Below are 25579 nucleotides of genomic sequence, written 5' to 3'. Positions count from 1 at the left end.
ATTAAGGCCCTCCTTTGACGGATCGCTTCTTGTCGACATCAGCTCATTATCCAAGAAGTTGATCTAGGAACACCCCCTTCAGTACTTTGAAGCTTGCATGCCTCAATGGCAAGTTTCTCACTTCCAGTGACAGGTATACATCAATGACCTTCGACCGAAAGATTTTGCGTGGTGTTCGACGCCAAGTCCTCTATTCACACCACGTGAATTGTACTGCAGTACCTTGAGGGTCATCATCATTATCGGTGATTCCTCTCGCGCTTGTTAACAGTTTACATCATTGACTGGTAATCAAGCGATGTCTTTCCATGTTCGACTTCAGAGCAATTCTCACATGGATCGACTTGTACTTAGAGTGAAGATCGGACGAGATTGAAGACCCTGGATCTAGTTTCATCCATCCGGGCTGCGATATATATTCAGAAAATAAAGACATGGAAATGTACAGCTTTGCAGCGCAGATAATCATCCTACCAAAAGGATGATGGCTCTTTCATAATCATCAGTCTATCATCAGACGATTGTTTGTTATGTGTACATGAAAATGAATTTATAAAGCTGAGCATGGAATGCCCGCCTTAGCTAGATCATGAAGAAAGTATGAAAATAATGTATTGTATTGTATTGTATTACAGGTCTCCTCCCAGCATTGAAAGAACTTCGGATCCTCCTAATAAAGCATTTCACCCGATAAACGGCCTCATACTTTAGGGGGCAACTGTTATAGACATTTTTGTGCCTTACAGCTATAAGCATGAAATGTCCATAATCCAAGGGATCCAAAGTCCCTAAACATGTTGTTCCTACCCCTAGAGGAACAAGGCCAACAAACCACAGCAATTCACAGAAGTTCTCCACCAGAAACTGCTCAAAAACAAGTCAATTCAGGATCAATTCAGAGGCTCCACTAGCTGCCTGCGTTGAAATGCAGAGGCTACACTGGCTAGTTGCATTGCAACGCAGGTAGAAGCACTACCAGGGTGTGCTGAGAGGGAAATGACAAATGGCAGGGTCCTTTGTGCGAGGTGTAAAGACTGTGGAAGCTTCCAGAATCTTCCTCCATGACACTTGCCTTGCTGAGTTCGACTAAGTGATGAGTAAGAGGCTCTTAGTCTCCAAGTGGAAGCAAGAACTGACAGAGAGAGAGGACACTAGTCAGATCTCAAGCTGACTCATCCTCTCTCCAAACATCTATATATAGATCTCTCCTCCATGAGATCTGGAGGCTGGAATTTTGTTATTGCAAAGAATTGCTGTTGGTTTGAGATTGAAGTCATTGGGTGCTTAATGCTTTGAAGGGAGGTGAAGATAGGAATTTCATTTGCTGGGAGGTAGATGCTGGATTGGAACTCTCTTGGTTGTATCTCCTCCTGAACCTTGTTATTCATCAATAAAGCTATCTTAGTTTCTCCTATATGCTGATGTGTCTTTGATGTATGATTGCATTAGTATATTTGGTTTATTTCTAATCTTGAACTAGTTATGAATATGAATCTATGTCTTTGTGTAGCGTTCCCTTCTTGTGATCTTGCAGGAACCTGTTGAAGCTGAGCGAGCGAGAAGGCAAGTAGCTGGGAGCTCTCAAAGAGAAGAGAAACCGGATCGAGGGACAAACGGAAGACACCGGTTAGTCCATCCATCTCTCTTCATTCTTAATTCATAAAAGAAGAATACTAGAATAGCTGTTTCTGTTTGTTGCTAAGGCACTGTCACACCTTAGGTGGATAGGATCATCTTGCATAGGCATTTTTCCCCACAACACTCCACCCATTTAGTCACATATTCTGTTACGACTAGTATGTATGTCTTTTGATTAAATGATGGGTTTATTGGACCAATGAAATCTAATGCCCATCGTTCAAAAGGTTCAATGACTAATTGCGGATGCAAGGGCATCTCATCAGACTACCCAGGGCATCCCATTCTTTGGCAATTGTCACATGCCTAGAAAAACTTCTTGGCGTCTTTAAAAATGTTGGGCCAATAGTAGCCCGTCTGTAAGACTTTGTGACGAGTCCTGCAGTCTGCAAAATGTCCACCGCAAGGCCCATTGTTTTTATGAAACCAGCTCACAAAAAGATAGAAAGATAATTGAACGCCTTAGAATTCATCATCTTCGAGGGGGCAACCTCCTTTACATTACACAAAAGAACAATTCTTGGATGATTCAAATGACAAAACCTCCTTTCTATATATAGGAGTCTAAGGGGTCACAATATAACGAAGCCAACCTAACAATAATAATATAAAGGCACAAAAATAACAATAGAGGGATTCTATGGGGCACAGTAATAACAATATGAGGACAATAGGGGCACAAAAATATTAATAAGGGATACAACTACAATATTAATGGGGGCATCACTAGTATTATAGGGACCTAACATGCCCCTCTCCTTCAAAAAAGTGTTGTCCTCAACGCTTGAGTAGTTATGGATGCTTCTGTATAAAATTCTCATCCTCCCATGTGGAATCTTCAGTGGATAAGTTCTTCCACTTGATCAGATACTCTGAAATGGATCAATTTCGTAGTTGTCGAGTTCTTGTTTCTATGACTGCTTCCGGTTCCAATATAATTTTTCCTTCCTCGTCAAGTTCTGGGAATATTGTTTGAACTGGGAGCTTGTCGCCTATAATCTTCTTTAAACATGAAACATGGAAAACTGGGTGCACTCGAGAAGCTACAGGAAGCTCCAATTTTTATGCCATAGTACCAATCTTTTGCAACACCTTGTATGGATCATAATACTTTGGTGACAATTTGTTATCCTTCTTAGCTTGCTTGAGGGACATTTGTTTATATGGGGGACAATAGGGGCACAACAATATTAATATGGGATACAACTATAATATTAATGGGGGCATCACTAGTATTATAGGGACCTAACATGCCCCTCTCCTTCAAAAAAGTGTTGTCCTCAACACTTGAGTAGTTATGGATGCTTCTGTATAAAATTCTCATCCTCCCATGTGGAATCTTCAGCGGATAAGTTCTTCCACTTGATGAGATACTCTGAAATGGATCAATTTCGCAGTTGTCGAGTTCTTGTTTCTATGACTGCTTCCGGTTCCAATATAAATTTTCCTTCCTTGTCAAGTTCTGGTAATATTGTTTGAACTGGGAGCTTGTCGCCTATAACCTTCTTTAAACATGAAACATGGAAAACTGGGTGCACTCGAGAAGCTGCAGGAAGCTCCAATTTGTATGCCATAGTACCAATCTTTTGCAACACCTTGTACGGACCATAATACTTTGGTGAAATTTTTTTATCCTTCTTAGCTTGCTTGAGGGACATTTGTTTATATGGTTGTGGCCGTAGGAATACCCAATCACCTACATCAAAACTTCTTTCACTGCAATGTTGATCTGCCTGTTGTTTCATTCTATTCTGCACCAACACGAGGTTATCCTTTAAGAGTTGGAGAACTTGTTGTTGATGCTCGATGTGATGTTCCACTGCTTGAACCTTAGAATTTTCTCTTAAATATGATGTGATGGATGGTGGCTGATATCCATAAAGTGCCATAAATGGGGTCATTTTTGTTGCAGTATGGAAGGAAGTGTTATACCACCATTTAGCCAAAGGCAACCATTTGACCCATTGTGTCTGTTTATCAGATACAAAGCAACGAAGATATCCTTCCAAACATTTGTTTACTATCTCCATTTGCCCATCAGATTGAGGATGATAAGATGAGCTATGAGCTAACTGAGTACCAAGACAAGAAAATAATTCTGTCCAAAAATTTCCTGTAAAAATGGGATCTCTGTCACTTACAATAATCTTTGGGTTTCCATGTAGCTTTTGAATTGTTTCCATAAATGTTGTAGAAACTGTATTGGCTTTAAATGGATGTGATAATGCACAAAAGTATGCATACTTGGTAAATCTGTCAACTACCACCATGATGGCACTCTTTCCCTCAGACTTGGGTAAACCTGTGATAAAATCCATTGAAACCTCCTCCCAACGTTGGCTTGGAATGGATAAAGGTTGTAATAGACTTGGTGCCTTAATTGTTTCAGATTTATTTTGTTGGCATACCAAACATTCCGCCACAAACTTTTGAGTATCCAATTTAAGGCCATCCCAAAAAAATTCCTTCTTAACCCTGTGGTAAGTTTTTAAAAATACTGAGTGCCCTCCTAAGGGAGAAGCGTGCAATTCCAGAAGAATCTTTTGTTTGAGTTGGGAATTCTTACAGAGGTAATAAGCAATCTTTGTACCATAACGAATCATTTTTCCAGCTAAATGTATCAGATGTACTGGTATCTTTCTGTAACTTTCGAATAAGTTCCCACACTTCTTCATCATTCTTCCATTCCTCTCTTGCTTCATTTATCCAATCTGGTTGGATAATAGAAATGACGCACAACAATGCTTCCACATCCTCATCCTTTCTTGAGAGTGCATCTACCACAGCATTTTGCTTCCCTTTTTTGTATATGATTTCAAATTCATGACCCAACATCTTTGTGACCCATTTTTGTTTTTCTTCAGAGGATAATCTTTGTTCTAAAAATTATTTAAGGCTATCATGATTCGTTTTTACCTTGAAGTGTCTTCCCATTAGGTAGGGTCGCCATTTCTTAAGTGCATGTAGTATTGCCAACATTTCCTTCTCATAAATAGCAAATACTTTCCCTTGATTGGACGACTTTCGAAAGCAATGGGTCTTTCATCTTGCATTAAAACAGCACCGACTCCATTTTTGGAAGCATCACATTCCACAATAAAGGTTTTTTTGAAGTTTGGTGTAGCTAAGACCGGTGCTTGGCACATTGCCTCTTTAAGATATTCGAAGTCCTTTGTTGCTTCTGGAGTCCATGAAAATGCATCTCTCTTCAACAATGTTGTTAGAGGTGCTGCTATTTTCCCATAATTCTTAACAAACTTGCGATAATACCCTGTCAACCAGAGAACTCCTCGCAAATGCTTTATGGATGTGGGGATTTCCCATTCCTTAATGGCTTTAATTTTTCTAGGGTCTACCTTAACTCCTTCATGAGATACAATATGACCCAGATATTCCACCTCTTGTACTCCAAAGAAACATTTGGATCTTTTTGTATATAATTGTTTCTCCTCCAATAGTTGTAGCACCCTGTCAACATGTTCAACATGATCCTTCCAAGACTTGTTGTAGTATATCATCAAAAAATACTAACACAAATTTTCTAAGGAAGGGTTTGAAAATGGAATTCATCAAACCTTGAAATGTAGAAGGTGCATTGGTAAGGCCAAAAGGCATGACCAAAAAATCATAGTGACCCTCATGAGTTTTAAATGTTGTTTTCAGAATGTCTTAAGTCTTCATTCTGATTTGATGATATCCGGAACGAAGATCTAACTTGGTGAAGTAAATTGATCCATGCAATTCATCCAATAATTCATCAATGATAGGAATGGGAAACTTATCTTTAATAGTGAGCATGTTGAGCTCCCTATAATCCGGACACATGCACCATGATCCAACCTTCTTGTGCACCAATACTACTGGAGCAGAGAAAGAACTTTGGCTAGGTTGAATTATAGCAGCCTCAAGCATTTCTGCAACCATACGTTCAATTTCGCTCTTTTGGGCATAGGGATATCTCTACGGCCTGATGTTTGGAGGAATACTTCCTGGAATCAAATGAATAGCATGATCATCATCACGAATAGGTGGGAGACCTTTAGAAGTCTCAAATACCTTGGAATGATTGTCCAAGACTTTTTGGAGATCTAGAGAAATAGATGCTTTTGACGTGGAAACATCTAGTGAACATAATTGTGCAATTACACCTCGTCGTTCCTTTTTTAGAAGCTTTGTCATACCGTTAGAGCTTATTATCTTTCCTGGTTTTCCTGCAATACCCCTTAATTCAACTTCCTTTCCTTCTGCATAAAATTTCATGAAAAGTTCTTGAAAGTTAAAAGCTATTGTACCCAATGATTGTAGCCATTGGACTCCTAGTACAACATCAACACCTCCCATTGGAATGGAAAGCATTGGGCTGTTAAATACATATTCTCCCATGGATAGCTTGATATTATGGCACTTTCCAGAGCAATTTATCGTTCCTCCATTTGCAACCATCACTTGACACTCTGGTGCTGGATATAGGAAGCAATTCAATTCTTTTGCTATCTTACAATGAATAAAATTGTGGGTACTTCCTGAATCAATCAACACTATTACCTTTTGCTTCTTGATTTGTCCTTCTATCTTGATGGTTTGAGGAGTGGTAATTCCAGCCAATGCATTACAAGATATGGTCAGATTCATTTCTTCTTTATCTAGGCTTTGCTCCTGGAGTACATCCTCTTCTTTTGACCTTTCTTGCTCCTTTTCTTCTTCCTCTTCACAATCTATGTAGAATAATTTATTCTTAGCACACTTATGACCTTTAGTGTATTTGCTATCACAACTATAACAAATCCGTTTACTCTTTTTTCTTCCAATTGTTGTGGTGTCAACCTTATAGGTTATGGAAGGCTAGGGGCAACAACACTTCCATATTTATAGTTGTGAGTGGTATGCTTCCTGGTTGCCATAATTTTGCTTTCCATTTTTCTTGCTAACCTGAATGCCTTCTCTAATGAATCAGGTTCCCGAAGGCGAACATCATGCTGGATATTATCCTTTAAAGTCCCTATGAACACATCAATCCTATGCTCCTTTGGAATATTTTTACCCTTATGTTCAACTTTTGGAACTCCTCAATGTGCTCCATTATTGAACCCTTTTGTTTGAGACTTATCAATTGGCTAAAAAATGTGTTGCTTTTTGTATCCTCATAATGTGCTATCAATTCTTTCGTAAAAATTGTCCAAGTGATAATTTGTTTATGAGAGCAAAGCCATTGATACCATACAAACTAATTTGGTTCCAAACATAGAGTTGCAATACATACCTTTTGTGTGTTTTGCACATTATTGAGATCGAAAAATTTCTCCATCTGTAATATCCATGTTGTGGGATCCTTGCCATCAAAATTCCTCATATCTATTTTTGGAATATGGTGGGTCTTCGATCCAACATTAGAGTCTATGGAATCATGATTAACATTTCTTTTGTTCTCATCATGAGTTTCCTTTACTACCCTTTCACCATTAGTGACCATTTCTTGTAGCAACTTATTCAAATTTATCTTCAATTCTTCCATCTTATCATCCATGCCATCCATTTTAGCGTCCATGCCATTCATCTTAGCTTCCATGCCATCCATCTTAGCTTCTGCGCCTTTATTTAAACAATCCATCTTAGGTTCTGTTACTTTTTGTGCAAGTGACACTTGTTGCACTTGGTCTCATAATTTTGATATATCATGTTGCATTTCTTCCTCTTCTTCATGAGTCATGCTAGAGCTTTTAGGTTGCTTACTAGGTGTTTGCATTTTCTTTCCTCGGGGCATCAATTACCGATAATAATGCTTTACTATGCCCTTTGAATTCCTTCAAACTAATTTTTCAAACCAAGCTTATGCAAAAATTTAGAAAAAAACAACACACTTTTTTTCACTTTGTAGGAGCTTGATATTGAATCTGATGTATCTCTGTAATTTTGGATCATCCGGTTCTGAAATTGTGACCTAAAGTATCCCTCTGCATCCTCTTTCCAATGCCACCAGTCTTATCCAAATTGGATTATCCAAGGAAGAGTTATGCACAATCTCCCAAGGTGACCTGATTATAGACCTTTCCAGAAGAGCAAACTTGTATGATGTGCCACGTGTCAGTGTTTCGACCTTCTTACAAAATTTCAATTTGATGATCAGAGAGAAAGTTATGACGATTTTCCCCAGGTCCCCTGTTTGGAATGTAATTCAGGAGTCTGCAAAAAGACCAACTTCCTCAGATCATATCTCCGCAAATATAGCGCGAAAAGCTTTGAAATTTGGACCCGAGGTTCAGTGTGATTTCATCTCAAATGGGTTTTTTTTTCTCTTCTGAAACGTTGTAGAAAAAAATTTATAGTGAAAATGCCACGATGACCTATTTGGAGCAGCGAAACCCTAGAATCCAAAGCTTCGATACCAAATGTTATGAAACCAGCTCACAAAAAGATAGAAAAGATAATTGAACACCTTAGAATTCAACCTCTTTGAAGGGGCAACCTCCTTTACATTACACAAAAGAACAATTCTTGGATGATTCAAATGACAAAACCTCCTTTCTATATTTAGGAGTCTATGGGGTCACAATATAACCAATCCGACCTAACAATAATAATATAAAGGCACAAAAATAACAATAGAAGGATTCTATGGGGCACAGTAATAACAATATGGGGACAATAGGGGCACAACAATATTAATAAGGGATACAACTACAATATTAATGGGGGCATCACTAGTATTATAGTGACCTAACAATCGTGGCAAGCTTTCAAGATGTCGAAGACTTCGTATTCCTTGACACATCTTTGAATGTGCATATCGGCCCCTGTATGAAATAAATATCCTCCAATCCAGGAGAACTGAGTGCTATGTTGTACTATTTGTTTTCTTTCATTAGGCGTCAGGTGCTTGGGTAATTTTCCCACTACAAGGTATTTTGTGACATCCGCGTACCATGGTTTTTTCATGGTGACATTGAATAAGTGTTCAGCAGGGAATTGGTCTTCTACTGTTACTGAGTTGTCTGTCTTTGGCATTCGTGAAAGGAAGTCTGCTACTGGATTTTCTTTTCCTGGTCGATCTTTGATAGTTATGTCGAATTCCTGCAAAATGATCAACCATCTTGTCACTCTTCCATTTGTAACAGGTTTATTAGCTAGATATTTAATATTAGAGTGATCACTATACAAAACCACAGGTTATCCTGTTATATAACGTCTGAATTTATTGATAGCATAGATTACAGCCAAAAATTATTTTTCAGTAGGAGATAGATTTTTGCTGATGTAGTATATTGCATATGGCTTTTTATATTCCTCTTGACCGAGAACTGCTCCAATGGCTCTGTCTGAAGCGTTGAATGAAATCTGAAATGTCAAATCCTAGTTTGGGCCCCGTAATACTCTGGTTGTTGATACAAGCAGTTTTAAATCTTCAAAAGCAATGTCACATTTGTTAGTCCAAATGAAATCGATATTTCCTGTTAATGCATATAACGGTGCAAAAATTTGAGAAAAATTATTTATAAATCTTCTATAATAGCCAGAAAATCCCAAGAAACTACGTACCTTAGCTTGTGTGGAAGGGGTAGGTATTAAAACAATTATTTGAATTTTTCCTGGATCTACTTGGATTCCAGATGCTGAGATATAGTGACCAAAGATGAGGTCCTCGGTCAACATCATGTGGCATTTTTCATGGCTTAAACAGAGCCTGGTGGCAATGCATCTTTGCAGAACTTTCTCTAATGTTTGTAATGTTGGCTCAAAGTCATCTTCGTAAGGTGTGAAGTCATCCATATACACCTCGAGCCCTTCATTTATCAGATCTGAAAAAATGCTGAGTATAGCCCTTTGGAATGTGGCAGGTGCATTGCACAGCCCAAAAGGTAAGACCCTGTAAGCAAATGTCCCCCAAGGGCAGGTAAAGGTAGTCTTATCTTGGTCTTCAAGGGCAATTTGAATTTGATTGTATCTGCTGAAGCCATCTAGGAAAGAAAAGAATTTTTTCCCTACCAATGTGTCCAAGACCTGGTCAATGAACGGAAGGGGAAAATGGTCTTTTTGGGTTGCTTTATTAAGCTCTCTATAGTCAACATGTATGTGCCACTTTCCTTTTAGGTACCACTACTAATGGAGAGACCCATTTACTATCAGATATAGGATAGATAAAATTTACATCTAACAGTTTTTGTCATTCAACTTTAACAATATCTTTAAGATGAGGATTTAACCTCCGTTGAGGTTGTCAAATGGGCCTGACATCTTTCTCTGTATAAATGTGGTGCATGCATAATTAGGGATCAATACCTTTCATGTTCGAGTAATCCCATGCAAAGGCCTCTTTATATTTTCTCAAAATTTGAACAAGCTTCTGCTCCTGATCAGAAGTCAGGGTTTTGTTAATATTTAAAGTTTTCCCTGGCTCAATTTCTATGGTTTTGCTGTTATAAACATAAGTTGTTGGTATTAAGTGGTTGTTAATATCTTTTAAGGGATCTTCCTCTATTTCGTTATCGAGGGCTGCTTTGATCATGTGTCATTTTGGATGGGATACGACATTTGGTTGGTTAATGTAAGTGTTAATGATGTCATCTTCTGTTTGATCCTTGAATTCAAGAGAATCTTCTATAGTTAGTGGTGATCTAATGTTTTTAGTTAGATATGATACATGTTTTTTTTTTTTTTTTTTGGTTTTTATTATTGTTAAACTTGGCTGAGCTGGAGGATATAAGGCTAAATTCTTCACGTTGTTTCCTCTTGCTATAGTCATGTTACCTGTTTGACAACTTATGTAAGCATCCGCGGTTGCTAGCCAAGGTCTACCTAGAATTAGGGGATGTCCATCAAGTCAGTTTCTAGGATTGATGATCAGAAAATCTGTTGGGTATTCCCAAGAGTCTACAGACACCATTACATCCTATAATGTGCCTTTTTGTTTGACTACCGATCAGTCAGCCAGTTCCAACAAGGTCTTGGTTCGTTCCAAGGATGTAATGCCAAGCTTTTGACAAGTTGTTGTTGTAAGAATATTGATTGTTGCTCCTAAATCGACTAATGCATTGGGGAAGGAGCATTCATTTATTTGCACGGTGACTATAGGATTTCCTGGGTCCTCATATTTTACAGGTGTTTCTCTTCCTGATAGTAAATCAGATAAGGTACCGACTACATGGACAATTGGAGTTGTTTTTATTTTCCTTTTTGGCTTTTTCATTAAATGGAATGTCCTGAATAGCCTGGAGGAGCGGTATTTTTATACACAAGTTTTTCAATTCTCCCAGAAGATCAAAATCTGGATATTCAATTGGGCATGGTATGATTAATCTTTCTGGGAATGGTGGAGAAGAGGTGATCGTTTGATCATGATTGTTCTATTTAACCATGTTCTCCACTTGTGGTGCTTGTTCTATAGGTAACAGATCTTCAATTTGTATATTTTTATCCCCCTCTAATTCTATTATCCCCCCAGATCTTAATTGAAGCTCATTGCACTCTCTTAACTTAATTTTTGGCTCTGGTCCTTCAATAATTTGCACAGATTGCACTAGTTTGTTGTTAGGGTTCGGGTTGGGTTGGGTTGGGAGCTGCGGTCATAGGTTGGTATGAGGGTTCTGTTGCAATGTGTAGGGTGTTGGCAGTGTGGGTTGAGGTGGGGGGATTGTTCCTACTGGCTAGTTTGTAGGTCTCGGCCAGCTTGACTGCCAGTTCTAGTTCTGTGAAGTGGAGGGTGGCCATTGGAATTGATATGCATTATACTTCCAAAATGGTGGGAAGTAAGAGGAATTTGGACAATTTTTATTTTGATTTGATTGGTTGGGCCAAGGTGGCATAGAGAATGGTTGTTGTGACCAATTGGAGAAAGGTGGCTGGTTCTGCCACATAGCTCCTAGGTATTGTTGTGAATTATATTGCGAGGGTTGAAAGAAAGAAGATGGATCAGTAGGCATACCTGTTTGCCATGGTTGTCATTGGCGACGCTGCTTTAGCAGGTAGAATGGTTATGTTTCTTCCTCTACCTCATTATAGTCTGCTTTTAAACTTGGGAGTGATGGGCAGCTTTCTGTGGCATGATCTTTCGTACATATGGCACAGGTTTGCACCATATCCAGTGAGCATTCTTTGTGACTATGCTTCTTCTTGCATCTAGGACAGAATATCACCAAGTTTTGTTCTGCTTCCACCTGCTTTTGCTTGGCTTGCATAATGTCCAATTGCGTTGTCAGAGTTCTGAAAATATTTGTTTTGAAATCCTCTAGTAGGTTTCCAATTTCTGCACCAGTTATGCCTCCACCAGAGATTTTGTTGTCCCTAGTGGTCATGTCACGTTCTGCTGGTTTCAATCTCGTACTGCCTCTTGAGCACCTGATACACAATTTAATAATGTCAGCATACTCTTCTTGATATATATGACCTTTACCCATAATATTTAATGTCTCTATCTATTGTTCTTTCATCCCTTTAATCAGTGTAGTTTTTAGCACATTATCAGGTAAAGGCATATTTGCATAGAGAGACAGTTGGAGGTTATATTGAAATCGTTCCACATATTCTTCTCATGTTTCACTGGGTCTTGCTACCATTTGGAATATTTCGTCTTTTAATTCCCTAGATCTGCAATAGTCCTGATATTTTTTAAGGAAAGTGGTTTTCATTTGATCCCAATCATTTATTGTACCTCCACCTAATCTCATAAACCATCGCAAGGTTGCTCCTTTTAATGTAGAGGGAAACAACTTTAGTTTTTTGGGGTCGGTGGTATAATCATAACCCCGACATAATACAACAAATTCAAATAGGAATGCGTCTGGATCCTCTGATGTCAGTCCATGAAAGGTGGGAATATTTTGGAGAGGAATGACTTTCATGGGTGCGTTGACAACTGTGTCAATGATGGGATACTGCAATGTAGAGGTCTGAGGTGTTTGTGGGTTGTTGGCCATTTGATCAAATATATGCCAATACCCTTTCGAGATCTCTAGAGAGTTATTCCTAGGATGATTAGAAGGGGTGGGAATGATCTTAACAACACTCCCTCGGCCTGGGATACTGAGTGTTCCTCTGTTTCCCCTGTTTCTCCTCCTTCTTCACGAATATTACAAGAATTCCCTTCTTATGAAGAAATTGGGTGAGAATTTTCAATTTCTTGAAAACTCTGCTCAGTCCCTTCTGTATTTCTGTGGACCTCAACGTAGGCTATAGATGGTGAGCCTGTGGCCTAAAGGGAGACAGTAGGTTGTCTGGAAACAACTTTTCTGGGACCTACTGATGGCTAAGATTCGGCTTTCTTTAAGATGTCATCTATGAAATTTGATCGTCCAAGGGTCACCGGTCCCTTAGATTTGTCGCGTTTGGGTAGTGGAATTGGATTATTTTTAGGTTGTTTCTTCTTAGTCATTCATACACACAATTCAAATGTTTTACTTCTACCCAAAGTTCTTAACATTTTTGCTGGAAAGTAGGCGGGGGAGCAAGTATTTTACGTGATCCATACATAGGTTCTTACTTTTCATTTTTAATACACAGTTCTCTCTCAACAGACAAGCAACAAATACCTACTTTAGTTCTCTGTAATTTTGCTAAACAACGGGTGGAGGAGCAAGCACTTTACTTGCTCGTTACGTAGGTTCTTACCTTCAGTTTTCAAAACCCAATTATTCTTCAACAACAATCATCAGATGTACATTACTCCTTAGAAATGACTACACTCTCCTTGGCAACGACACCAAAATGTTGGTTGATAAAAGGTGCCTTTTAAAACTCCTAGTTATCCTCAAATTAATTATCAATTCGGGCAAGTCTTCTTATTTCAAGAGTGTATACAGTATGTGTCTACTATTTAACTCAGAGAGTAATGCTCCTAAATTGTAGTATATATCTTTTAAATATAAGAGTAAACGGATGTATCTAGTAAATTGCAATTGCAATTAAAAACAACTCAATCCTTTAACGAAATCAAATCTTACATTCATTAAAGTAACAACAATCATTAGTTGAGAGTACAGTAGTGATAACACATCCCTCTTTAACTGAAAAATCAAACCTAATCGTCAATAACTAATCTTAAACAACAGATTATATCAATCTGAGAGTTTCAACAGTGATAGTTAATACTCTTTACAGTTGATGATATCAATCATAATATTTATCTAAGTGACTTGATCTGAAATGAAAGTAAACTGAATCAACGACAATACTGCAAATTATATAAAACAAAGAGATTCTGTTAAAATTGGAAAATAATAAACAACGAAGCAATAAAATCACAAAAAGCATGAATACTATCAGACCATCACACTTGCGAAAATTGGAAATGTATGACACAAGAAAAGCAGTTGAATCCACCAAAGGTCGGGCCCTTAGCTGCCAGCGAACACTGCTAGGTTACTTCAGGAAACGCGAAGGAATAGCAACTTTACTTATATATTAATCATCAAACTGAATAAGCATTACGATAAATTTGTGTTCTTCTTGATAGTGAGAGTCTGTAATTACAATTACAATTCCAATAATACAGAAATTCCTCCCTTTTTTCCCTCTTAGAAAATGTCTCCTTTTATAATAGGAAAGGGTAAAAAGATAAATGACAAACGTGATCCCTCAGGATCTTTCTATCCTAAGGGATTCACAATAGCTTTCCATCTTCAGACATCATTTCCCTTCTTGAGATGATTCTGCTGATTTTCTTTTGGCCTTATCTGCAACTACCGCGCTCCTTCCTTAGCTTGTTGATTTTTGTTGTTCCTTCATAGGGAACAACATTTGTCCCTTTTGTTGTTTTCTTACATAAAGGAAGGTAATAATTAGCCAAGTCATAACTGCAGATAATTTCTTTATTTCTTACTATGATTCCTTAATAGATTAGTGCATTGAGATATAGAAAGAATAATAATAAAGGAAAAGGATGATGAGTTTAATAGTAAATGCATACCTTTTCCATGATCCAAAAACTCTTAGGTATAAAAGGAATTTTTGGTCACTATTTCTACATACCTTCTAGATCAAGACCTAGATACCCTACCATATTTCCCAATGTAACTTGCCAATTTCATATATGAAGTAATTGAATGAGTCACATAGCCCCCTGATTGGTGAAATACATCTTAAAATTAATGTATTTATCCTCCATTACATCTAGAATAACCATGTAAATGACACACAAAAAGATCAAACAAATATCCTCCAATCTCTCGTGTTATTGATTAGCATGAATCTTAACATAATCCAAATATTGTAATTCAATAAAACCTGAACGTGACGTAGGACCCGCATAAAACGAAAACATGAAATTTGTTTGAAAGGTAGAAGACCTAAAATGGAAAAATAATAAAACTCATGATGTACTCTTGCAGTGATAGACACAAAACCTATGATATTAGATGAATCATTTCGAAGAACTACGTTGAATTTTAGCTATGAAAACCCTTAATCTCAAGTAATTGGGAATCATTTTAAGGGGAAAATATGAAATGTGTGTGAAAGTATCTAAGTTGAAAAATGTTGGAGGATCCTTCTAAGAATCCTTGAGATCCTTTATAATCATTTTAGATGTCATTTCCATGGATCTGGTTGTTGTGGAAACACCTCACTATTTTTACCCTCCTTTAGAATCATTTTAAACACCATAGCGGTAGCTTTAATTGTCATAAAAACCCTTTGCTATCCTCTCACAAAAAACCATATGATATTAAAGGAATCATTTCGAAGAATTGTGTTGAATCTTAGCTGTGAAACCCATTAATCTCAAGCACAGGGAATCATTTGAAGGGGAAGATATGAAATTGGTATAAAAGTACCTGTGCTGCAAAATGTCACGGGATCCTTCTACAAATCCTTGAGCTCCTTTAGAATCATTTTAGATACCATTGCGAAAACTTTTACTATTGTGGAAACCTTTCACTATCCTATCACAATTTAGTAACTCAATGATCTGCTAAAGTTGGAAACAATGCACACCACTTCTCATTCTATTACTACATCTAGCCACGCATAAATAAGTGTTTACTATTTTTCAAATATAAAGCTTTGATTCCCCTTCCATTATGGCCAATTTCTCTCCACCCTACATTTTTGTTACTCCTCTTAACTCTAAAACGAAGTGTCGGTCCTATTTCTACATATCCTATTGATTATGTGAGTAAAGTAGTTCATTGCTTAGAGAGGATGAGTATTTTGAGGATGAAGTGTAGGGTGGAAACTAGGAGGTGGTGGAGAGGTACTTTTCAGGTTCATAAAAGTGAATGATAATTGTCGATCGATAATGAAAATATTTTCCGAGATTCAGAAATAAGTATAGGGTGGAACATGGGAGGTGGTGGAGAGGTACTTTCCAAGTTCATGAAAGTGAATGATAACCGTCAACTGGAAGGTAGAAATATCTGGAAGCATTGTACAAGTATGTTGTGAACTTCTCTCTTTTAATTGAGACGATCGCATTTCAAAGCAAGAAATTAGATTATTCAGTGAAACACTCTCTTTCCCGCTTGTTACACAAGTATTAATCTACTAACTAATCAAAGTGTGTGATGCAAATCGAAGTCATGCATCTTATGCCTTTCTTTAATTGCAAAATTTTTGTTGTTGTGGCTATAAAAGTTGGTGGGATTGGTGGGATTTGTTTGAGTTGATGATTGATTTTTAACTGCAAATATTTATATTTCTACCAGTTTAGCTGTAAGATAGTTCTGTTTCCAAGTTTTTCCTTTTATTACTTAACAAATTAAGATAGTTTTGTTGCCAAGTTTTTCCTTTTATTAGTTAAGAAATTAATATATGGTAATGAGCTTGAAACACATGCTTTATTTTAATTTGAATCCACATATGTGATATGGTTGTTTTCTTAATCTCTTGATCCTTTTTGAATTGATAAGAGTGTTGATATGTTGGATATAAAGTGAGAGACTTATATGTGGGAAAATAATGTGTTAAAATATATTTAATTTAGTTTTGGATTGAATGGTGTAATGTGTTGTTATTATGTTAAAAAAAATGTGTTAACTGTTAAGTGGCGTAGCTTTTGGTGTTTTGAATTGATTGTGAATAGATGTTCTATTAAGGTATTCTATATAAATGGTTACTGGGTCAAATGTTTATAGGTGTTTACCAAAAAAATAATAATAACAATAAATAAAAATTAAATGGTGTAATGCGCTGCTATTCTACTATAGTCTCTATTCTACTATGACCTCTAGAATGCCACATGTGATCTCCTCTTTGTTGGTGTAATTATTTCTAAAGAAAACGATATATATATATATATATATATATATAAAATCATCTTTTACTTAATTTAATTTGTGTACGAGTCAAGAGAGAATAATTTCTTTTTAGATTTATGACCAATTCTCTCTTCTCCACTTCATGTAATCACATACATTAACAAAATAATACACAACAATACCTTAACTCTATTTTGATTAAAAGATGGGTTGTTTGGTTAACCAAGGTTGGAGAGGCTTGTCTCCATATTGCAGATCATGATGCTTTTGGTTTGGTTGTCGGATTTAATTTTGCAAATGGATAGACACATGCCCTCAGTAACAACATTACAAATTAAAAACTTGATTACAAATTAAAAAAACTTTGTTTTTTTTTTTCAATAAGAGATCCTTTGTGGTTGTCATGATGAATTCTGTTTGAATTTATGTTAGAAATTTCATCATGCAATTTGCCTAAACTTATGTTCTTCACATATCGTTTGGACTAGATTTCACATATTGTTGGGACTAGAGTCCACTAAAGTGAATGCTTAAGATGCATTTGATGGTTTTAGTTGTCATTGAAGTATTCTATTTGAATTTTTGCACGACATGTCAACATGCTTACAAATTGACTTGATTGATGAATTCTATTTTTATATTTTCAAATGGTTGTTTTCCTAAATTGAAAACATTAGGTATCATAAAAATCATGTTAGAAATGTTTGATTGGAATCATATTTTTTATTAAATGGTATATTTTGGGTCTATTGGTATAAACCTTTTGAATTTTGTGATGGTTTTTGGCATGCCAAAGATATAATCAAATAGTGACTTCTATGTTTGCTACTGAGGTTTCATTCCATCGTTTGATTACACACTCTCAATAATTATGCGACAAGTGCTACAAAACCAAATTACTTGTTTTCATTGGATTTTTGACCCTCTAATGTTGAAATTTGTTCATGATTAATGATCTCAACACTTGTATAATTGTCATAGATGATTTGTTTCCATGTTGCGTTTTGGTTGTGATGATTTTGTTAAATTGATTGAGAAAAAAATCACACGCGTGTCATAACACAAATGCTTCAATTTTAGTCATCTTGAATGTTATATATTTTTTGTGTCTAATGTTGAGAATTTTTTGAATTAGTGATGGAAAGATCAAGAAAAAGTAGTGGAAATTCTAGTGAAAGACCTAAAGTTGTCTTTATATTTGTGCACATGAAATTATTAATTAATATTGGCTCTGCTACAAGTAAGATTGTGGCTTACATACATACTCTTTTGTCTCTCTTAGATATTATTAAGGAATTTCATGCTACAACATTATCAACAAAGTTACATATTTTGTCATAGTATGTTTTGTTGCAGACAAGAAAAAAGGGGCTTCTCTTATTAGTGAGATCCTTGCCATCTAGTTATGATCTCTTTCACAAAGATGTTGTGTTTTTCTATTTATTTATTTGTGTTGTCTTTTTGTTATGTTTGGCTGAACACTAGAGAAATGGAGCAACTTTCCGAGTATGGAGATACCAAGTCAACAAGGAATATCAAGTTAGATGAGCTTAAAAATATTATTGAAGCTAATCCTCTATTCCAAGACAAGTTGTAGGTTTCCTTCTATGAAAACTTCTCACTTATGAAAACTTATTAATCAATTTTTTATTTTTATTTTTAGCTTGTTAGACAATTGTACAAATTTGAGTCTTTTGTACCTGCCATATAATTATAATTGTTGTAGTTAGATTTGATGACCAATACCAATATTAGATTATACTTCTATGAGGTTTGTGGTTGGTGCATATTACTAATTTCATATTCCTTGTTTTGGTGTTTGAAATTTATGGCAATTTGAATTAGCAGGATCCACTTTGTAAAAATCCAAGGCCCAACCCACACATAAAAACATTGTTTGTTGATCATAGTTGTGGATAACCAAATGGAGCTCTTGCACCATATCTTGCAACTAATCTTCTTATGGAAATGATTTTGAAAGGGGGAGGCTTCCCACCACTTGGTTCTCATGGGGTATGTTGACCTCTAGGTGGACTTTTAATTATTTATTTATGAGATTGTGAATGGTTGTCCATATCAAGAGTAGTTGATTTGGGTGTATTTGAATCATGAAGAGTTTTGTATGATATGTTATTTTAATGTTTATTTCTAGTCCCCATTTTAACCAACACTTGCACCTGTTGTTACTTCCTAGGAAATATATATGGCTAATGCCACTCCTATTGGAAATAATACTGAGAGGGGGGGTGAATCAGTATTATCAAATTCTTTTCAATATATCTTCCAGATTTATACTTTAAGTTATTCTTCAGATATTGATCATTAGTTTGTATGTCAGTACCATATAATAATGAGCAACAACATGAAAAAACAGATAATCACACCAAAGAACACCAGATATAAGGTGGAAACCCAATGTGGGTGAAAATCACCTGCTGCAATATGTCTCTATCTTCTTTCAATTAGAAACTTCTTTTACAATGATTTTGTACTAGTGTAGTCCTTTACCAGTACACAGGCTGCAACCTGTAGAGAGCTACAACCCTCTCTCATTTTCCAGTCTCTCCTGGAAGGGAGCTACAACCCCCTACTTCTTTTCTTCCAAGGACCACTTTCCATAAATTTTCAAACTGGATCCATGAACATCAAATAATCATCAAGTACATGTGAATCACCCAATCAACTTTTTCAATCAACTAATAACTTCTCAGAATGCAGTAACTAGATCAGCAATACCAGTAATCTAAACCCAGAACTCTTTAGCAATAGATAAAAGACAGCCAACAAATGTTTCAAGAAAGGTCCGCAACTTCACCAATAGAGGCCTACGAATATCCGCAGCTCTTCTGTGTCTAAACTGTACAGATCCGCACCTGGTCCTTCCTCTGCTCTGCGTACCTCCGCACCTACTCCTTCTGCTGCCCTGCGTACCTCTGCTCTGATCCGCACCTGCACTGTCTGACTGACAGCGTACCTCTGCACTGGTCCTTCTGTTCCCCTGTGTACCTCCGCATTGTGCCTTTTTCTGCGCTGCGTACCTCGCACCTGCGCCTTCTACTGCGCTGCGGATCCCCGCACTTGCGGCTTCTGCTGCGCTGCGGACCCCCGCACCTGCTCTGTGGATTGCCTGCGGACCTCTGAATAGAGCCAAATTAACAGTCCTCCAATGTGCCATAGACAGTCAGATCCACAGATCTGATCATGCGCCCGAGAGATCACGACCTATCAATAGATTCGCCTTAAAATTCACCTTGATTTAGATCTAACTTTTAAAACCGATCACCTAAAATTTCAAATCTTAAGATATTCAATTTTCACAAGTGTCTAGCCAAGTGATCTCCTTTCCTTTTTATAGGCAAGCCCTTATTCACACCATGGGACAAAACCATCGAAAATCAATACAAGGGATCCAAACCGGGGTTCAATACTTTAGATCCTATACCATAGACCAAAACCATAGGATCATGATCGACGACCTAAATACCAAGGGCCAAACATAAGAAACCCCACGTGTGCGCGCTTCTCTGCATTGGAGTGAGTGAACTGGGGTCCGCACCTTCTGAACGGAGAACCTGCGGGTATGTCTGCACTTCTTGGTCAGCGTACTTGCGGGTCCGCAGCTTCTCTTAGGATCACCTGCGGGTATCTCATTTTCTATGATTTTGAGAGCCTGAACAGATATCTGCCATGTGAGTGAGTTGCCATCAAGTACAACACCTGTGCCATAGCGCCAAACCTGAATCATAATGCCAACAATCTCCCCCTTTGGACTTGATGGCAACCCCAAGATCCTCAAAGTCATTCTCCCCCTTTGACATCAAGGGCAAAGGGTGGACCAAGATATTCTCTTCCTTTGCTGTCCATACTCCCCCTGAGTGCCTGCTGAAATTTCTGAATGAGCTCCCCCTGACTATAGACCAGATCTGCAAAAGAGAAATTCTTCAAGAAGAACCATAATCTACCATACACCATACATGATCTTGACAAAAGAGATAGAGACATATTAGCAACAATATTCAGATCAGCATCCATGTTCTCCTTCTGTACTTTCTCCTCCAAGATCTTCTACCATAATGCCAACAAAGCATTATTAGAAGAATATATGCTCCCCCTGAATCAATCCATAACCTAGCAAATGTACGTGTATACCCCATATGAAACTCGCGTACAACCAACAATCTCTGAAACAGATGAGATTCAACAACAAGATGATGCATCAACTACCCCCAACTTTTGCCTGAGGTATTCAAACGTTTCCCTGGGCAGTGGTTTGGTGAGAATATCAGCAACTTGTTCCTTAGAAGGAACATACTCCAATTTGAGCTTTTGTTCCAACACTTGTTCCCGGAGAAAGTGATACTTGATCGGTATGTGCTTGGTTTTTGAATGCATGACTGGGTTCTTCAAAATGCTGATTGCACTTGTATTATCACAAAAGATGGAGATAGGTAGTGTACAAGTGATTTGAAAATCCTGCAAGCTCTGCATCATCCAAAGGAGTTGAGTGCAGCAAGATGCAGCAGCCACATATTCCACTTCAGCTGTAGATAAAGCAATCGAACTCTGTTTCTTGCTGAACCAAGATACTAATCTGGAACCCATAAAGAATGCACCACCACTTGTGCTCTTTCTGTCATCCACGCTTCCAGCCCAATCTGCATCTGTATAAGCATGAAGAGTGAGATCTGTATTTCTAGGATACCATAAGCCAAAGTTTTGAGTTCCTTGAAGGTACTTGAAAATTCTCTTCACTGCCTGAAGATGAGTTTCCTTTGGGTTTGCCTGAAATCTTCCAACTATTCCCACTGCATGCATAATGTCTGGTCGGGTACCTGTCAAATAAAGTAGACTTCCAATCATAGATCTATAGGTTGGCTGATGCACTGCTGCTGATTCATCATTTGCACTGAGGCTGCATCCTGTAACCATGGGGGTACATACTGGTTTTGCATCTTCCATGCCATATTTCTTCAAGATCTGCTTGAGATACTTGGTTTGAGACAAAAAGATACCGTCTTCATTTTGTTGGATTTGCAAACCAAGAAAGTATGTCAGTTCTCCAAGAAAAGACATTTCGAATTCTTTCTGCATCACCAAGGCAAAGCTTTGACTCATAGCTTCTTCATTGCTGCCAAAGATAATATCATCTACATACACAATAAGTATTAGCAATTTTTCATTTTCAATTTTTATATAAAGATTGCTATCTGCTGATCCTTTTGAAAAACCTTGTTGATGAAGGTATTTGTCCTAACGGTAGTACCAAGCCCTTGGAGCAGTTTAAGACCATAGAGAGCCTTTTTCAGTCTGCATACAAGATTTGGATCATTCTCAAGAATGAAACCATCTGGCTGCTCAATGTATACTTCTTCTTCTAAGTCTCCATTCAGAAAGGCTGATTTCACGTCCATTTGAAATACTTTGAACTTCTGAAAGCTTGAGAGAGAAAGGAACATTCGGATGGCCTCAAGTCTTGCAACAGGAGCAAAAGTTTCTTCAAAGTCTATTCCTTCTTGTTGAGCATACCCTTTACAAACAAGTCTCGCCTTGTTTCTAATTACTTCCCCATTTTCATTCAACTTATTTTTGAAGACCCATTTTGTCCCTATGATATTCTTATCCTTTGGTCTAGGAACCAACTCCCAAGTATTGTTCTTTTCGATCTGCTCAAGTTCTTCATCCATTGCCTTGACCCAACATTCATCTTTGCATGCCTCGCTTACATTTTGTGGTTCAGTGGAGGAGAGTAATGCCAAATAGCTTGAAGCTTCTGCAATTGTTCTTCTTGTTTGTACGCCTGCCTCCTTTTGCCCCAAGATTTGAGATTCTGGATGATTCTTTTGAACATACCTGGATGGAGTCTTCTCTTCTATCCTTGTCTGTTCCTCTGGTGCCTCTTGAGGTTCTTCTTCATCTTCAGTCTGATTTGGAGGGTAGTCTTCATCCTCTTCGATATTTTCATGATTTACTTGCCTAGGAATGTTTCCTTTTTCATCAACCACTACATCAATGTTGTCAACAATTCTTCCAAGTATTTTATTGTAACACTTATATGCTTTGCTGTGAGGAGAATAACCAAGGAGAATGCCTTCATCTGCTCTAGGTTCAAGTTTTCCAAGTTGTTCATCATTATTCTTAATATAGCATTTGCTTCCAAAAATTTTGAAATGCTTTACCGAAGGATTCTCACCATACCAGAGCTCATGAGGAGTTTGAGTGTTGTTCACTCGGACATTTGTTTGTTGAGAATAACAACCGCAGCAAATGCAGCTTCACCCTAGAAGGTTGTGGGAGTTCCAGACTCATCAAGCATAGCATGAGCCATTTGTTGAACCACTCTGTTCATCCTTTCCACCACTCCATTTTGCTTAGGAGTCCTAGCTGTAGATAATTCCCTTCTTATTCCATGTTCTTCACAGAAATCGAAAAATTCATTTGAGGTAAACTCCCCACCTCTGTCAGACCTGAGGCACTTAATTTTGTGATCTGATTCATTTTCAGCCAAGGCTTTGAAAGATTTGAATTTTTCGAATGCTTCGTCCTTGTGTTTCATAAGTCCTAACCAAACCATCCTCGAGAAGTCATCAATGAATAATATAAAGTATTCTTCTCCTCGAGGTGACCTTGTCCTAAATGGACCACATACATCTGTATGGACTAGTTCAAGAGGCCTATTGGCTGATCCTTCTTTCCCAGGGAAGTTAGTTCTGGTTTGCTTACCAAACTGACATGATTTGCATATGGTGTTGTCTGGAATTTTGATATCTGGAAGACCACGAACTGCCTGGTACTTGCATGCTTTCCTTATTTGTGAAAAGCTTAGATGCCCCAACCTCCGGTGCCATAACCAGTGTTCATCATCCTTGCTCAAATAGCATTTTTGTTGTCCTTCTTCAAATATGTATAAGTTATTTGGAGTTCTTCTGCCTTTGATCACTGTTTTTCCTGTATCAAGATCACGAACACTACATCCATTTGATTGAAATATTACCTTGGTTCCTTGATCGCACATCTGACTGACACTCAGAAGATTATGCTTCAAGCCATCAACATGCAAAACATTTCCAGCTTTGACCTTTTCTTTCAACTGAGCAGTGCCTCTTCCTTTTATGACTACAGGGGTATCATTTCCAAAAGAAACTTTCTTTCCCTTTTCTAAAACACTATATGATTCAAGTTTTTCTTTATCACCTGTCATATGTTTCAAACATCCACTGTCGATGTACCATTGATTTTCCTGTCCTTCTGCATAAAAGGCTATCCCACATCTTCCTGGTTGTGGTTCCTTTATTCTCCGTGTTCTGGTACTTGAGGCTTGTTCCTTTGTCTACCAAAACCTGCTCCTGCATTTAGAATCTTCATGACCAAAGTTATTACAAATAGAACATTCAATTTCATTTTCAAGGGCCGAAAAGTTGTTATAGGTCCTTTTCGTGATCCCAGTCATACTTCTTTGTTTTTGAGCTTCTCTAGTCATGATTGTTTTATAGGCAACACATTGAGCTGCTTTGTGGCCAAAGTTATGGCAAGAGAAAAATTGACCATTGAAGAAACTTCTGCGATTATCAAATCTACCTGCCAAATGATTTTAGTTTCTATTGTCATCCATTCTTGAGGCAAATTGAGAAGATTTAACCTGTGGCTGGTTGTAGCTTTTGTTCATCCTTAAGGTGGATTGCCCCTGATTTACCTGGTAGTCCTTGTTTATTCTTGATGTAATTCGTCCCTGTTTTACTTGGTGATCTCCATTGGGCTTTTGTTCATCCCTCCTTGCTGCATTGAGATAACTCTTTGAGGTGGATGCTTGAGATGATTCTCCATTATACCCCAGACTTGTCTTGATTAGTGGAAAATGTTGTACATTGATAATCTCATCCAGAGTTTCAGATCCTTTAACAAATTTAAGATTAAGAGCCTTTGTTTTCTCAATTTCTTTTCTAAGGCCAACAATTTCACATTCTAACTTCTCAAGGAATTTTTCTTTTTCATCAAGTTGGATTTGTAGAGTATCAATGATCACATTCTTTTCTTCTAAACATGTTTTGAGTCTAGAAATCGCTTCATAAAAGCCATCCAAATCTATAGCATCCAGGTAATCATCATCTTCAAAAGCCATTAAAAGTTTATAGTTATTACCTCATTCATCTGCATCACTATTTGAAAGACCATCACTATCTTCATGAGTATAATAACTTTTCTTAGTTACATTCTGTTTCTTGTTCCATCTAACAGGTTCCTTCCCTTTGTCAGTTTTATCCTTATGAGGAAATTTGGCAGCATAGTGACCTCTCCCACAAGCAAAACATTTGAAAGGTAACTTACCTCTGAATCTTCCAGTACCCCGTTGAAGGTTTTTGAAAAAATTTGATTCTTCTTCCTCTTCTGACGCATGTCCTAACTCATAGCAGTCTGCTTTGCTTGAAGCCTTGAAAGCTGCTTCTCTCTTGTTTGATGGTCCTCCCTTCCTCATTTCATAAGCAGTTAGAATCCCGTGTAGCTGTGACATGGTAAGGTTTCGTAGATTCTCCTTTTCTTCTATTGCAGAAACTTTAGATTCAAACCTACGGGACAAAGATCTTAGAACCTTTTCAACCACAACAGCCTCTTTTATTTCTTCACCCAAATTTTTCATACAATTAACAATCTCATCTACATGAAGGAAATAGTTAGCCACACTTTCATCATTGTGCATTCTGAGATTTTCATACTGAATCCTGAGGGTTTGAAATTTTGCTCGTTTTACCTGTTCATCTCCTTCA

Source organism: Pinus tabuliformis, chromosome J (assembly GCF_031772625.1).
Source record: "Pinus tabuliformis cultivar Carrire ecotype Pingquan chromosome J, CPIR1, whole genome shotgun sequence".
In the NCBI taxonomy this organism is placed as follows: domain Eukaryota; kingdom Viridiplantae; phylum Streptophyta; class Pinopsida; order Pinales; family Pinaceae; genus Pinus; species Pinus tabuliformis.
This window is presented reverse-complemented; position numbering follows the sequence as displayed.